Raw genomic sequence first — 16,077 nt, 5'->3', positions numbered from 1 at the left:
TCCTTTGGGAGCAAGGAAGGTACAAATAATAACATGCAAGTGTGCTGTGTGAGGTGAACAGGCCCATGTGCTAGGATGGTTACAAATTCTTTGCACAGAAACAGGAGTGACGGTAGAGAGAAACAGTGGTCATTCATTCATTCATACTGATTGGGGATAGTGGCTACCACATGCCGGATGCAGGGCTAGACACTGGAGATACTGCAGCGAGCAAACAGCCTCATGGTTCATGGCTGCCATTAGCACGACTGGCTTGAAGCTGACTGTCTTGACTTTGGGGAGGATAAAGTTTTGGTCTAACTCCCTTCCTATCCCTGGAATGGTCATGTGTCTCGGGCTCAGCCATCCAGGGCTTCCCTGGGTTTTTTTTTCTGCTAATGCTGTCAGGAGAGAAACTCTTTGCAATTTGGCTAAAAGGTATAAAGATATTTTATCAGAGGGCATTTTGGTTGTAAGAAATAGAAAATTCAAACTAGTTCAAACAATAAGAGAATTTATTGGTGCATTTAATGAGGAAGTCTGGAGGAAGTGTGGGCCCCAGGGTGGGTTTGATGCAGGGGCTCTGCAAGGTCACCAAGGACCCAGTTCCTTGCCATCTCTGTTTTATCCTAAGCCCAGATCCCTTTGTGGTCACAGGATGGCTTCTTGCTATTCCCAGTGCACTAAGCTTCTCACCTAAGTTGGGGGAGAGAAAAGGACAGAGCAGGATTTGTTCTTCCCCAAACTTCCAGGCAAAGTCCAGCTCCTCCCACCAACTGGAGTGTCCTGGACTGCTCACTGTGGCCCAACGAAGGCCTGCGTGATTGGCTTAGGCCCAGTGACTTCTGGAACCGGAACCAGTCACTGTAGCAGCATGTGATATTATGCCAGCTGGCCTCTGCAATCAGATCCCCCCTCTAGAAATGGGGAGGGGTCAACACACCTGATTGTCTTGGCTGCTGTACACAGGCCACTGGGGACCACAGAGCCCACCACACGTGACCCCAGAGCTGCCAGCATCCGTGCCACCTTCCACTCAAGGCAACCTGGGATTGTGTAGCTGCTAGCGCCAGCCCCCTCCCCCAAGAGCAGGAGGGGGAGGGACACTTGAGCAGGGGCAGGGCAGGATCTCATGAAAGGATCCCCCTGGCTGCTGTGTTAACACAGATGGAAAGGGGCAAGGGCAGAAGCCAGGAGATGCATTAGGAGGCTGCTGCGCTGAGCCACGTGAGAGATGCTGGTGGCCTGGACCACTTGGGCCAGTGTGGGTGGACAGAAGTGGTGGCACTGTGACATGTTTTGAAGGAAAAGCTATCGGGGCTCATCCAGGGACCACGCATGGGGTGTGAGGGAATGAGGGGAGCCAAGGATGCCCCGACGGGTTTGGAAGGGGCTGGTGGAGAACCAGATGGGAAGCCCAGGAGAGGAGCCCACGTGGACGTGTGAGGATGTCAGGTGGGCAGTCAGAGGCAGGAGGCTGGAGTCGGGAGACATTAGTTGGGGATCATCTGGTATAGGCTGTATTGAAAGCAGGAGGCTGGGGAGTAAATGAAAACAGGTGCAGACCCAGTCCCGGGGCGCCGACCTTCAGAAACCAGGGAGACGGGGAGGAGGCAGCGGAGACAGAGCTGCAGCCAGAAGGGGGCGACAGACACCGGGCCTGTTAGAAATCCACCCTTAGAACGCCACCTCCTGAGCGGCTCTCCGGGTGGGAATGCGATCCTATCGGAGGACCAGTCATCCTCTTGCCTGGGGCCCCGGAACGTCAGTGGCACCTCTAGGGGTATCTGGGCCCCAGCCTGGTCTTTCCTGAGTACATGACCCCCGCCTCAGGGCTGGAACAGTGACTTTGCCCATGCGCAGAAATGCAGGCCTAGCCCGCAATGACTCTGGGCCACTCAGGTCCTGTGCTCCAGGTAAACAGCGCTGGCGGGGTAGCGCGCGGGGCGGGGCGAGGGGCGGGGCCTGCACGGGAGCCACGTCCGGGGCGGGGCCAGGTGAGTCGCAGGCCGAGCCGAGCTCGGGTGAGGCACCGGCGGAGCTGTAGTCAGGTAAGGCCCATTGTCCGCGGGAGGGAACCCGCCTGGGCTCAGGGGGGGACGCAGCGCGGGTTCTGGGGCTGGGCCCATTGCTCAGGCGGGCAAGCCGAGGCGGGGAGGGGGGCGGGGCCACATGACGCGGCGCGGAGACGGGCGGGGACCCCGGTGCCCGCGCTCGCCCCCGCGCGTTCCCGGCCCCTCCCACACCCCAACCCCTACCCTACCCCCCCCCCGTTTTGCACGAGCGCGCTCCTCTCCCACTCCTCCAGTCCTGCTCCCCCGCACCCTCCCTGCACCCCCGTCCCCTGCTTCCCTGCTCCCTCGCTTCTCCCGCCTTTTCATGTCTTGGTTTGGTCCGGCTGGGCCGTCTCAGCCCAAACTTTCACCGTCCCCCCATTTTCCTCCCCAAATTCAGGGTCTCCGATCCGGCCGGGTCCGCACACTGTGCCGACACATCAGTTCCCTCAGCTCCAACTTGGGAGGCGGGAAACATCGCTCCGCTTCACAGATGAGAAAACTGAGGCTGAGCAGTTGCTTCGCTGATTCAGACTCAGAGGCTCCGGCTGGGGGTGCGGGCCCGCTCATCACAGGGGATGGACCCCCAAGACTTAATATGCCCAAAACTTAAATCAGCCTCCAAAATCGCCAGTTAGGGGAGAGGCCCTGGACGCTTTCACTTTTCCCAAACCTTGGCCCGGCGCCACTGTCAACAGCACTGGCTTGGGGGTTCCCCAGGGCCTGGCAGGTGTGTGAAGAGTGGAGGCTAAGGCTCCAGGAGAAGGAAGCAGGGTGGGAGGGGAGGAGTTCCTCAGTCCTTGTCGGCGGAGTGGGGACCTGGCCTTGGCTGTCTGGAGGCCACAGACTTCGAGGTTTTGTGACGGAGGCTGTGTGGATTCCAGAGCACGCGGTGCTTATTGATGGTGAAATGCAGGGTTGATATTTGTCCTGGTGAGAACTCAAAATCTAAGACTCAACAGTAAATATCCTTTCGTCGGTCTCTGTTGGCGGTTTTAGGGTCTTGTTTGTGAGTTTCTCCTTTAATGCAGTGATGTTAAACCATTTCTCAAACCAACAGCAGGGCAGGGGCTGAGGGGTGAAGACGGACACAGTGCACTGGCCTGAGCCGGGCTAGTCCTTGTGGACAGCCACCTCCCCAGTCCCCTGCCCACGGAGGACTCAAAGTCTAGCCTCTGTGTGACAGAGGGAAGCCAGGGGCTTGTGGGAGGTCAGGGAGGGCTTCCTGGAGGAAGTGGCCTTTGAGTTGGAAGATGGGTGAGAGATAGGCAGGGAAGGGTGTGGCACACTGAGGTTACACAGAGGCTGGGGGACTGTAGTTGGCTGGGGATAAGTCACATGTGAGGTGGGGGTAGAAATACCTGTAGAGTACCTGACAGGTGGTCAGGTGGAGCCGGTAGGAATTTGGTTGTCATTGAGTCACTGAAGTGCAACCTCAGTGAGATGTTTTGTTTGTTGTATTCATTTGTTTAATTTTTAGATTGCACATATAAGTGAAAAAGTATTTGTCTTTCTCTGACTTACTTCACAAAGCATAATACCTTCCAGGTCCATCTGTATTTTTGCAAATGGCAATATTTGATGCTTTTTTTATGGCTGAGTAATATTCCATTGTGTATATATGCTACATCTTTATCCACTCCTCTGTTGATGGGCGCTGCGGCGAGATGTTTTAAGGTCTGGAAACTTGCCTAAACATCCCATGGATCTTGGCATCTCCCTAACAAGCCAGTTCCAGCTGAGTCGGTTGTGGGCACACCATGGATGGTGGCTTCCAGCAAGAGCTCAGCCACCCTGGAAGTGCCTGGCGTGCATACCCATTCCCTGATTTTACCCTCTTTTACTGATGGGGAAATCAAGGCACAGAGGCAGCAGGAGGGGGAGAATGAACCACAGAGGGAGTCACAGACCTAGTTTTGGAGCAGGTCACTTTCCCTCTTGGGGACTCAGCCTCCTGACCTGTAAAGTGGCCGCCCTTGGCCATCCTTCCCCAAAAGCATCACGGGCACCTTTGCTAATGGCTCTCAGGCCCTAACTGTCCACTTGATTGCCTCATTCCTCACTCACACCAGCCTCATGAGGCAGGGGCTGTTACTGTCCCCTTTTACAGATGAGGAAACTGAGGCAGGGGTGTTTAGATGACTTTCTGAGGTCACATGGCCAGTGAATGGAGTGGCTGCAGCATTCACGCCCTCCCCACCGGGCCAGCCGCCTCCCAGGGCCCTGAGGTCTGTCTCCTGGGTGGAGACATTCCAAGCCTGCCAGTGACTGCCCTTCAAATCTATGTGAGAATAGCTCTGGGATATGAAAATGATGCTTTCAGTTTCTTTTCAGATAAATTACTTAACTTTTCCCTCAATCCTTTGATTAAAATTGATGCTCAAGGAAGATGTGCCACATGTATCCAGAGGCTTCCCGGGCCGCCCAGGGTACATTTGAGGGTCCCCTTCTGGGCCCGGCACTGAGGGAGGGGGATGACCTCAGAGATGTCCGTGTGGGGCTCAGCTGCAGGGTCCCGTCCCAGCCATCTGCCTGGAGGCTCCCAGAGCTGCTGGCAGCTGGATCTGGCCACTGTCCAGGTTTCTGGGTCGCTGGAAGGCAGGAGACCAGGCTGAGTCGGGTCCTCGTTTTCTCACCTCTCAAATGGGCATCAAGCAGCAGGGTGTCCTGAAGCTCAGAGGGAATAACGTGGGTGCTCAGTGCCGGCAGAGTGTACGCTGGTTAACAGCTCGTGCTGGAGCCTGACGCCCCGACCCCCATCCCGGCCATGTGACCGTGAGTTGCTACCCAGAGGAGCTGGCCACTCCGTGCCTTGGTTTCCCCATCTGTAAAATATGGGCAGTGTCATCACCTACTCCTAGGTTTCCCGGGAGAAAGAAACAAATGAGTTAATGTGTGCAAAGTGCCTAAAACAGGGCAGGGCACCTTTATAGGTGTTTACACTTAGCAGTACTCGTTGTCCCGCCTCCCCCCCCGACCCCTGCGCCCAACCAGGGAAGACGTGTGGGGACCGAGCTTGTGTGGAACCTGGTCCTGCCCGGGGTGGGGGCCAAACGGTTCTTTCTTCAGTGACCTTGGACAGAGGAGGGCATGAGAAGTTTGTTTCAGTCGGAGCCTGTGACTGTTCCATTGAAGGAACTGATTTGGCAGGTCAGGAGTCCAGAAGCTTCTGGGGAGCTGCCCCTTCCCTCCCCCAACCTGGTCATAAAACTAAAACAAGCAAAGGAAACCAGTGGCCTGGAGGCTGTCTGGGCTGGGGCGTTTGTCATCCACAGAAAAACGGCCTGTGGTTGGGATGTGGACCAGCAGGGCATGTGTGGGACTTCTGGAAAGCACCTCCTCTCTGGGCCACGATCTCCATCAAGTTCTAGGGACCTCTGAGGCCCCTGCAGCTGTGAAAGTCTCTGCTCCCACCCGTGTCCCTAAAGCTCCCAGGTCTGTGCTGTTATAACACCTTGCATATTAGGTAGGAGAGCTGATGGATTTATTTAAGTTTTTCCCATGATGGAGAATTTCAGATGTTCAAAAGGAAGCAGACATCCTAGCATCAGCCTCCCCCACGCTGCAGCCAACCTGGCTTGGGCTCAGCCCCACCTGCTCTCCCCTCCCCCCCCCCCCGCTTACCCCCTGCTCCCCTGTTATTTTAATACTCGTGCTCCATAAATACTGCAGGGTGCCTCCACTTTTATAACATGACCGCAATATTATTATCACACTTAAAACAATGAACCATGATTCCTTAATATCCAATACCCAGTTAGTATTCAGAATCCCAATTGCCTCAAATATAAACATTTCTTATATGTTTTGCCAGGATCCAAATAAGGTTAATCTGTCTTCTGACCATTGCCTGGCCTCTTTAGGAGTGGTCTGTACGTGGCTTCCACGGCCCTGGTGACCGTTACCATGCATTTGCCTCCAGGGTGCCCGACCTTTCAGCGTGATGTCACACCTTTATTTGACCCTTTATTTGATCCTCATTGTGGCGCTGGTGGGGCAGGGCTTGTGCCCATTTCACAGATGGGGGAGTGGGGTCTGAGAAGAGCAGACCGGCCTCACTGAGGAGGCACCTTGAGTAGGGGGGGACATGGGCTGGAACCCATTCCTCTGACTCTTCATCTGTGCTGCATGCTCACGGTGCTGGCGCAGGGGCTGGGGGCCAACGCTGCAGAGGTACAGAGGGGTCTGTGGATCGGGTACAGAGGGGATCAGAACCAGATCCCTGGCTCTGGAAAGTACAAGTGGCCTGACCTTCCCCGGGGACTTGGGGTGTTTTTCTCTCTGGCTTCATCAGGAGTAAGTCTTTATTTGACCCGGCTAAACTGTAACCAGATCTTTCTATACAGAAGCATCTGAAGGTGGAGTGTTGGTTTATGGGGGCCCTGTGGATACCACTTCGCTTTCCAAGGAGGCCAGTGAGGAGGTAGATTTGGATTCAGACTGAATTACTGAATTGGACTTGAGCCAATGGTAGTAATAGAAACCATAGGGATCATTTACTCCCTGCAGGAGCTGTGTGTTCCAGCTAGAGGGGACCGCATGTGCAAAGGCCCTGAGGCAGGAACAGCTTGGCATGTTTGAGGAGCAACCCTGAGGCTTTTGTGGCTGGAGCAGAGACAATGAGGGTGGCGTGGAGCGGTATGAGATGAGTTCCTGAGGGCAGCGGGGCCAGGCCACAAGAGTCTTTCAGGTAGGGGTTTGAATTTTATTCTAAGAACAACAGGATGCTGTTGGCACTCAGAGGGTGTCATGGGATGTGTGAAGTAAGTAGTTGGGATATTCGAGTTGAGAGTTGGGGGAGAGGTCTGGGCCTGAGATCTGGGTTTGGGGGTGGAGAGCCTGGGATTTAATATCCCTTAGGGAGGAGAGGAGAGGACCCAGGGTCCCCCCACCCGACAGGTCTGAGTATGGATGATGGAGATTATGGCATAGCCCCCAGCTGTGTCCTCTTCCGGGACAGAGCAGCCTGGGATGGCAGACAGTGGAGCGAGCAAGGTGGGCAGTGGGAGTGACCTGGGGCGGGGTGGGGGGAGGGGGTTGGTGAGACGGGCTAGGAAGGCTTTGAATGCTAGGCTCTGCTGTGTACACTTTGCCTGCTCTCTTCTTCAACAGGCACCCCAAGTTCCTTTCATGTCCTGGGCTGGATGAGTGCTGGGACTCAAGCGTGAGTCAGAAATGGCCCTGGCTGTCAGGGAACACACGGTGATGGGTCAAGAAGGACACATGGACACCTGGTGTAGGCTGATGAGGGCTGCCAGAGTTTGGAGGAAGCCCCTCTCCCAGCCTGTGGTAGGTAGGGGATCTGGGGGCATCCTAATGCTTTTGACTGTAACAGACAGAAAACCCAGCTCTGAACCAGCCCAAAAGTCCAAGCGGCCATATTGGCCCATGTAGCTGAAGTGGTCTGGGGATGCTATGGAGATCAGGTATGGCTTGATCAAGGCTGAGCAATTTCCTGCCCTTTTTGTGGGCTGCTGGATCTTCGGGGTGGCAGCAAATTGGCTCCAGCCATTCCAGGCCTCATCTTTATACACAGCTGTGTGGAGAGAAACTCCTCCAGTGGCCCTCTCAGGACAGCAAGTGATCTTCTTTCCCAGAAGCACCTGGAAAGCTTTTCCTGATACCTCACAGGCCTGAATGAACCTATATCTGTGGCCAGGAAAGTTGCCGTGTGCTGATTGGCTCAACTTGGCTTCCTCAACAAACCTTTGAGAGGGGAGATAGGCTTCCTCTTAGGTAATCAGGCAGGCTGGGAGGTGGGGTGGGTCAGCTCTTTGCAGCTGGAGGGCTGTGCAGGTGAGGGGTGCACACCTGAGCGAGCACCTGGGTACCGTGGGCAGGGCCACAGGGATGCTGGGGAGGGGAACGGCCCCAAGTCTCGAGGTTGGTGTCTACAAGAACCACAGGTCTCTCTGCAGACCCCCCTTGTCTTTTCAGAGTGCCCACTGTCCCTGGGACTTGTGGGCAGGCCTCTGACAAAGTCCTGTAGCAGATCACAGCTCATTTGGACCTTGCTGCTGCCACGTTTGGGTGTCACGCCCAGGTTCCAGTGGCTTCTGGCCCCGCTACCTGCACAAATGATCTACACCTGCCTTCTCGCCAGTGTCGGGGACCCAATGGTGTTTGTGATCAAGAGTGGGTAGTGGGGTCTGTATAAATAAATTTGTGACATAGCTGAGACAAAAGGGTGAAAATTACTCTTCGTGGGGTGCAACCCAGAGACTCTGGAATCCTAACTCAGGTGGCCCCCTTCTCAGCCCCTGCCCCTTATGCCTTGACTTTGCCCCCCCGCCCAGGTGGGACCCTGTGCCAGCCCCCTTCTCTCTGGGTCTCCGTGACCGCCCTGTAAATATAGGGTTAGGCGTGGATGGCCCTGAGCCCACCTCTCTTCCCCGCAGAGCCCTTTATCAGGCTCCCCATCCTGAGCCTAAAGCCAAGAGCCAGGTCCTACAAATACGGCCGAGGGCTCTTGCTCCGTGCGGCCCGCACATCGTCCGCGCCACTCAAATTAAATTTGGTGCTAATTTGCCCGAGGTAAGTAGGTGATAATTTGTAGCTACAGCATTAAGATAATTGCTGTGAGGGTCTATTTGTGTAACGTGCAAATATATTTTCATAGCAACAAACCATTTTGCTATGAATTATACATAGAACTGTCGGGTGATTTGAAGCCTCTTTTGCGCGCCGGCTGTGTTGCGCCTGCCCCGGTCCATGGCTCTAGCCGGCGTGGCCTCGCGATGCTGGTGGCTCCTCGGTGCCCACGTCCCCCATCCTCGGGCCACAGAGCCTGGCTCAGAGGGAAAGGGCTTGGCAGTGAGAGGTTCAGGAAGGAGTTGAGGCGTGTGTGGACTCAGGTGGAGGGCAAGGCAGGTCGGGGGTGATGGAGCTGCTGCTCTGAAGCCCACTGCCGAGGAAAAACGGTCCATTTGTAATGTCTGGTTTATTCTCATTTTATTTCGGCATTTATATGCCGTATATGCATACGGCCCGTATGGGCCCGTATATGCCGGGCCTGGTGCTCAGGGATCCCATTTCATCAAGTCCAGGCCCCACCTTGGGGGGGTGGGGGGCGGTGAGGGAGCCCCCTAGTCATGTTAACTAAAGGATCACAGAACCAGCTATCCACTCGTACCTGGTGGAGAGGTGCAAATGATGGGTACCAGAACTGTGAATGATGGGTACCAGAGCGGTGAATGATGGGTACCAGAGCTGCGAATGATGGGTACCAGAGTGGTGAATGATGGGTACCAGAGTTGCGAATGATGGGTACCAGAGCGGTGAATGATGGGTACCAGAGCTGCGAATGATGGGTACCAGAGCTGCAATTGATGGGTACCAGGGCGGTGAATGATGGGTACCAGAGCTGTGAATGATGGGTACCAGAGCGGTGAATGATGGGTACCAGGGCGGTGAATGATGGGTTCCAGGGCGGTGAATGATGGGTTCCAGGGGGGTGAATGATGGGTACCAGAACTGCGAATGATGGGTACCAGAGCTGCGAATGATGGGTACCAGAGCAGTGAATGATGGGTACCAGGGCGGTGAATGATGGGTACTAGGGCAGTGAATGATGGGTACCAGAGCTGCGAATGATGGGTACCAGGGTGGTGAATGATGGGTACCAGGGCGGTAAATGATGTGTACCAGAGCGGTGAATGATGGGTACCAGAGCGGTGAATGATGGGTACCAGGGTGGTGAATGATGGGTACCAGAGCGGTAAATGATATGTACCAGAGCTGCGAATGATGGGTACCAGAGGTGCAAATGATGGGTACCAGAGGGGTGAATGATGGGTCCAGGTGCTGGGAGAGTGTGGGGGAGGGGCCTGACACACTCTGGTTGGAAAGGGAGGTCAAAAGGATGAACAGGAGTTGCCCTGAAGGTGGGGGCTACTGTATAATATGAATATATATTTCATCCTTGTCCCCAGTTCTTGACACAGAGCTCCTAAAACGTGGCAATTTCCTGCATGATGGGAGTGAATTTTATTCATAATGAGCCCTTTTTGACCTTACCTAAGGCCATACTAATGAGATGACTCAAGGTGGGGCCCCTAGATAGCATCAGGATGGGGGCTGGTCGGCCAGAGGACCCACCCTCCTGATGAGAGGGTTAGGGCTGTCAGCCCCCCGCTTCAATCTCCAGGGAGCGGGGAGGGGCTGGAGACTGAGTTTAATCAATGGCAGTGGTCTAATCAATTATGCCGGTGTAATGAAACTTGGGTGAAAACTCTGGAACCAGGAGACTTCCAGGTTGGTGAACACATCCCTGTGCTGGGGGGTGGCACACCCAGCCAGGGCCTGGGAGCTCTGTGCACAGCCCTGCCCCCATACCTTGCTCCGTGCATCTCTTCTGTTTGGCGGTTCCTGAGTTGTAGCCTTTAAAATAAACTGGTAATCGTAAGTAAAGCACTTTCTTGAGCTCTGTGAGTCATTCTAGCAAATTACTGAACCAGATTGGGGGTCATGGGAGCCCCCAGATTTGTAGCCAAGTCAAATCAACCATGGCTGGTGCCGGGTGGTGGGATGTGCCCATGGTTACTTTCCTCCTTGCATTAAAAATATATATTTTTGACATTTCCTACCATAATTTGGAGTCATTTTGGCTCTTGGCTGGAGTCAAGAGACCTGGTTTCAAGATCCAGCGCCATGGGCTTGCTGTGTGGCTTTGGGCAAGCCCCTTCCCCTCTCTGGGCCTCAGTTTTCCTGCTGTACAATGACAGTTGACAGCACAAGATGTTCACTGTGATCCTTCTTGGTGCCAGTGTTTTGTGATTCTGACAGTTCGTGGGAAGGAGGAATCTGAGTGTGTAAGAGGCCTGTATCAGTCACGTTCTCCAGAGAAGCAGAAACAAAAAATAGGAGGCATTTATACAGAGAGATTTGTTTTAAGGCATCGGTTCATGCAGTTGTGGGGACCAGCGAGTCTGAAATCTGCAGGGCAGGGCAGCAGGCTGGAAGCTTAGGCAGGAACTCTGTGTTGTAGTGTTGAGGCAGAATTCTTTCTCGAAAAACCCCAGTGTTTGCTCTTAGGCCTTCAACTGATTAGACGAAGCCCACCCACACCATGGAGGGTAATCTGCTTTATTCAAAGTTAATTGATTGTAAGTGTTAATCATATCCACACACACCTTCACAGCAACATCTAGACTGGTGTTTGACCAAACAACTGGGCACAGTAGCCCAGCCAAGCTGACACATAAAGTCAACCATCACAAGGCTGGTGGGACCAGCCTGACCAGGTGCAGGAGCCCTCCGCTCCGTGGGGGCCTCCCAGCCAGTAAGAGCCCCTTGGGGCTCCTGGGCCTGGAGAGGACAGACCAGCTGTTTGGTGCCTGGTGGGAGCAGGACACTGGCCTCCCGAGGATCGCCTGGGCAGCACGGGGGTGGCTTCCTTCCCTTGCCCTGGCTGTGTGCCCGTCCTGCACGGGGTGGGGTCCTGCTGGCCATACGCAGCAGGGGGCCAGGGGAGGCCACCAGGCTCTGATCCAAGGCCAGGGGAGCAACCTATGATGGGAGGAGAGCTTTATTTTACTCTCGACTATGGGCCTGCGGGGTTGGGGGCTCACAGGGCTCCCCTGACAGTTACCCCCCAGCTAGCCGTTCGTCACCACAACAAAGCACAGATTATGTATGACACGCTCAGGCCCAAGCACACAAGCTTCAAAACAAATAATGCTGCCTCTGCTGTTTGGGCTAGGCGGTCGGGGAAAGGTTCTGAGCTTGCAGAGGAAAAAAAAGGAGTGACAAGCATTCTGGTTACAGCAGAGTCTGGAGGAAAAGCAAAGCCTTCTTGGCTTCAGAGGCTCTGGGGCCTCAGGCTGTGCTGCTGGGTTCAGTGCAGCTGGAGTCCCCCCCATCCCCCCGGGGGCTGAGGAGGAGGCCTGGGGCCCCTCGGTGGTTCACCCCAGTGGTCAGTGCCTCCTGAGAGGCTTTGAAGCAAGAACGTTCCAGACGTGTTCCCGCCCCTGGGCGGGCGGGTCGCCCAGGAGGTGCCCCTGCCTTTTCAATCAGGGGCCCCTGGTGCCCTCAGAAGGTTGCTTTCAAGCTGTTAACAGGCTGGTGACAGGCTTATTCCAGGCTGGCGCACCAAAGGGGGAGATGCAGGGCTGGAGGCTGGGGGCTGGGGGGAGGGGCCGAGGGTGGAGTGGGGCCAGGGTGGCCTCCCCCCATCTTCAGACTTCGGGACCCCCTCTCACCTGTCGTGAGGTGTCAGTGGAATGACAGGGCGGCCGCGAGTCCCCCACAGGACCGGGTGCCCCCCGAGGGTGGCAACAGCCCCCGGGCCCCTGTGCCTGGCATCCAGGCTCGTTGGTGACCGGGGACAGATGACCGACGTGCGCCAGGTCTGCAGCTCACAGGCTCCCGGCCAGTGTTCTCAGACCAACTGCCCCGGTGGGTCCAGAGTCACTGCAGCTAGAGGGTGGCTCCCTGCCAGGCCTGGGTACAGGCTCCCGGGCCTGGGGTCACCTCCGCTGCCCTCCCAGGTCCCCAGCTTGGGGAAGGCAGCATTTGGAAGGTGAACCTGTGTCCCTGACGTGGAGAAGGTGGGCGGCGGGCCGGGGTGGGGTAGCGCGGGGCCTCCCCTGCCTGGTGCTCCATGCCCTGCATCCTGCCAGGAGCAAACCCGATCCTCTGTGTGCACCCGGCCCAGCCCAAGCTGCCCCCGCCCCCGGCCCTTGGGAGCTGTGGCCACTGAAGAACACCAGGGATGCAGGCCCCGGGCCCGGGCGGGCGTGGGGGTCTACGGGCAGGGGCGGTGGCAGATCCAGTCTCCGACATGAAGTGTGGGCAGTTGGGGGGCTGATCTGGAATCGTCGTCTGCTGGACTAGGAAGGGGTGTCACAGCGAGCGGCTTGCTGGACGTGACAGCCCAGAACTGCAGGCACGGGGGAGCCAGGATGTGTGCGTGTCGGGGGGCGGTGTAGAAGGTTGTGCCAGTGACCCTTGAGACCTCGCCTGCCTGTTCCTGGGGTCTCTGCCCCCCTTTCCCTTCCCTGCGCCTGTCCTGCACTCCCCCCTTGTACCCTGCCCAGGGTCTCCCACCTCAGCCCAGAGAGGGCACAAGCCTGGGCAAGGCCACACAGCCGTCTGTGGGAGCAGAGTCCCCCTGAGGGAGCAGGTGGCCCGGGCTGGGAAGAGTGCTTGGCGGGTGTGGAGCACAGCAGGGGGTGGAGGGAGGAGGCTGATTGAAACTGGACACGAGCCAGGCAACGGTCACTGGCGACATGGCCCCTAGACAGCGGAGAGCCATCAGAAGGGAAACACCAAAACCCCAGGCTTACCTGTGCCAAGAGAAGCCGTAGAGGCAGAAGTCCTAGGGGGCGTCCTGGGGCTGACTCGCCGTGTGACCTTGAGCCACCATAGGCCCCTCACTGGCCTTGGTTTTGTTCTCTGATCAATGGGGTGATGGAGCCACGCCAGGGCTGCTCCCTCCTTCCCTCCATCTGTCTCCAACTGTTCTTAAGAAAATTGTTCAGAGTACAGAAACATGTAAGAAAACACATTTTTTTACCGTGATTTGGAAATTGGTACCATTCGTTATGGGTTTTCTCTGTCTCTGTCTTTCTCTCTCTTAGCTGAACTCCTGGAAGGTGAGTGGCAGACCTCCTGCCATTCCCTGCTGACTATTTTAGCATCTGAGTGTAAAGACATTCTCTTGTATAACCCGATACCATTCTCACATCTAAGAAAATTAACCGTAATTCCTTTAATGTCATCAACCATTCAGGCCACATTCAAATTGTGCCAGTTGCCCCAGGAATGTTTTCACTGCTCTATTTATTTATTTATTTACTTATTTATTTACTTATTTGCTGCATTGGGTCTTTGTTGCTCGCGTGGGCTTTCTCTAGTTGTGTCGAGAGGGGGCTACTCTTCCCCATGGTGTGCGGGCTTCTCATTGCAGTGGCTTCTCTTGTTGCGGAGCACGGGCTCTAGACACGCGGGCTTCAGTAGTTGTGGCACGCGGGCTCAGTAGTTGTGCCTCGCGGCCTCTAGAGCACAGGCTCAGTAGTTGTGGTGCACGGGCTTAGTTGCTCCGCGGCATGTGGGATCTTCCCGGACCAGGGCTCGAACCTGTGTCCCCTGCATTGGCAGGCGGATTCTTAACCACTGCGCCACCAGGGAAGTCCCTTCACTGCTCCTTTATAAACCATCAAGGTTCCCGTGCTGTGTTGGGTCCTATGTCTCTCCACCTCCTTTCAATCTAGAACAGTGCACCCACCCCCACTTCGCCCCCTCCCCTGCTTTTTTTTTTTTTTTTAAATAACATCAACTTTTAAAGAGACCAGGCCAATGAATTGCCTTGTAGAATGGCTCTCATTCTAGGTTTGTCTGATTTTTTTTTTTTTTTTTTTTTTTTTGGCCACACTGCGCGGCTTGTGGGATCTTAGTTCCCCGACCTGGTCCACAACAGTGAAAACACAGAATCCTAACCACTAGGCCACCAGGAAGCTCCCCTAGGTTTGTCTGATTTGTTTTCCCCCATCATGGTGTCATTTCTTGTGTTCTTTGGTCCGCTGGGGTGCTTCCTCTGGAACAATAAAGCTAGAGGCTTAATTAGATTCAGGTGAGGTCTTTTGGGCATGAATATCGCAGCACATCTGGAGGTGCCGAGGTCAGGCTGTCCCGCCATCGTGGTGCTGAGCTTGCCTGACTGCGGTGGTGGCCACCAGAGTCTATGGGGAGCACGTCACCTGTGCCTGGACACAGCCGTGTTGTCCACACCCCTTTCCTGCCCCCAAATCTCCCTCCTCTTTGCAGCAAGAGACACCAACTCCCATCCCAGATGGTGCTGCCCATGCTGCTGGTGGCCTGGGCGTTGGGCTGACTATTCCGGGGTCTGGGGTGCTCTGGGCTGATGGGTGGGGTGGTGGGTGAGCAGACAGAGCTGATTACAAAACGTACGTGGGCGTGCAGTCTGGTTACGACTTTGTCAAATGTGGGTGCACGTGGGCAAAACTGGAGGAGAGTGTGCAGAAATAAAAGTTGCACACAGGGTAGTGGGAGACTCCCCGCTACCCCATAAACTTAAGTCCTTTCATGTTGTTGTCATACTGTTTTACTATTTAGAAATGAACTGTGGAGTAGGGGGAGATCGGGGGGATTTAATCAGGCAACATGGAGTGGACCAGTTTCATTGAAATATTGTGTTATCTTCTGGCCATGGAGAAGAAGCTTGGATCAGGGGAGAGTGGCGTCCTCAGGGGCCCTGCTGGGTTAGCATTGGTGTCACCACTTCTAACTGCCTCTCCTGGAGGGGAGAGGTCGGGACTGAGTGCAGGGCAGGGCTGATGTCCATTGGTGCCCGTCATAGCTCTGTTCTAAGCCAGATCTCCCCCAAAGAGTTTTCAGAAATGAAGTTCATTTTCTTGTGCCACAATCAAAAAGAAAAACAGTGTGGGCTTGTTTGTTTCATTCTCTTAAAGTAGAGAATACTGAGGAAGATTTCATCGTGTTTCAATACCACTGATCTTTCAAAGAAAAAAAATCAGTACTCGTTTTGTTACAAGTGACAGGTCATCTATAACCCAAAGTGGCTTAAGCAGAAAAGAGGATTTATTGGATCTTTGCACTCAGGTACAGCTGGATCCAGATGCACAGTGTTTTAGGGACATTTTCTCCATCCCTTGCGTTGTCTTCTGCCATGGGCTTCATTTTCCTCCAGTTCCATGTGGTGACCGTGGGTAACTCCAGGCTCACATCCTCTCAAGTTTGGGTCCAGTAGAAGAAATTTTAAAAGTATCTCTCCTGGGTTTCCCTGGTGACACAGTGGTTAAGAATCCACCTGCCAATGCAGGGGACACGGGTTCGAGCCCTGGTCCGGGAAGATCCCACATGCTGCGGAGCAACTAAGCCCGTGCACCACGCCTACTAAACCCATGCGCCACAACTACTGAAGCCGCGTGCCTAGAGCCCGTGCTCCACAACAAGAGAAGCCACCGCAATGAGAAACCCACGCACCGCAACGAAGAGTAGCCCCCACTTCCCACAAGCAGAGAAAGCCCGTGCGCAGCAACGAAGACCCAACACAGCCAAAAAC

General features: G+C 55.1%; 1 long non-coding RNA gene across 4 annotated transcripts; it reads left to right on the top strand.

The window, feature by feature from the left end:
* Nucleotides 1-1,969: 1,969 nt before the first annotated feature.
* Nucleotides 1,970-8,431, top strand: LOC133100564 (uncharacterized). Of its 4 annotated transcripts, none has more exons than XR_009702495.1 (6): nt 1,970-2,030; nt 2,434-2,763; nt 6,380-6,456; nt 6,543-6,723; nt 7,146-7,322; nt 7,570-8,431. It is a non-coding gene; the product is annotated as an uncharacterized LOC133100564 (long non-coding RNA). The 4 variants fall into 4 exon arrangements; XR_009702497.1 differs by having other exon boundaries at nt 7,146-7,769; nt 7,971-8,431; XR_009702494.1 differs by having other exon boundaries at nt 7,146-8,431.
* The last annotated feature ends 7,646 nt before the right edge of the window (nt 8,432-16,077 follow it).

Source organism: Eubalaena glacialis, chromosome 11, assembly GCF_028564815.1.
Source record: "Eubalaena glacialis isolate mEubGla1 chromosome 11, mEubGla1.1.hap2.+ XY, whole genome shotgun sequence".
Classification (NCBI taxonomy): domain Eukaryota; kingdom Metazoa; phylum Chordata; class Mammalia; order Artiodactyla; family Balaenidae; genus Eubalaena; species Eubalaena glacialis.
This window is presented reverse-complemented; position numbering and strand designations above follow the sequence as displayed.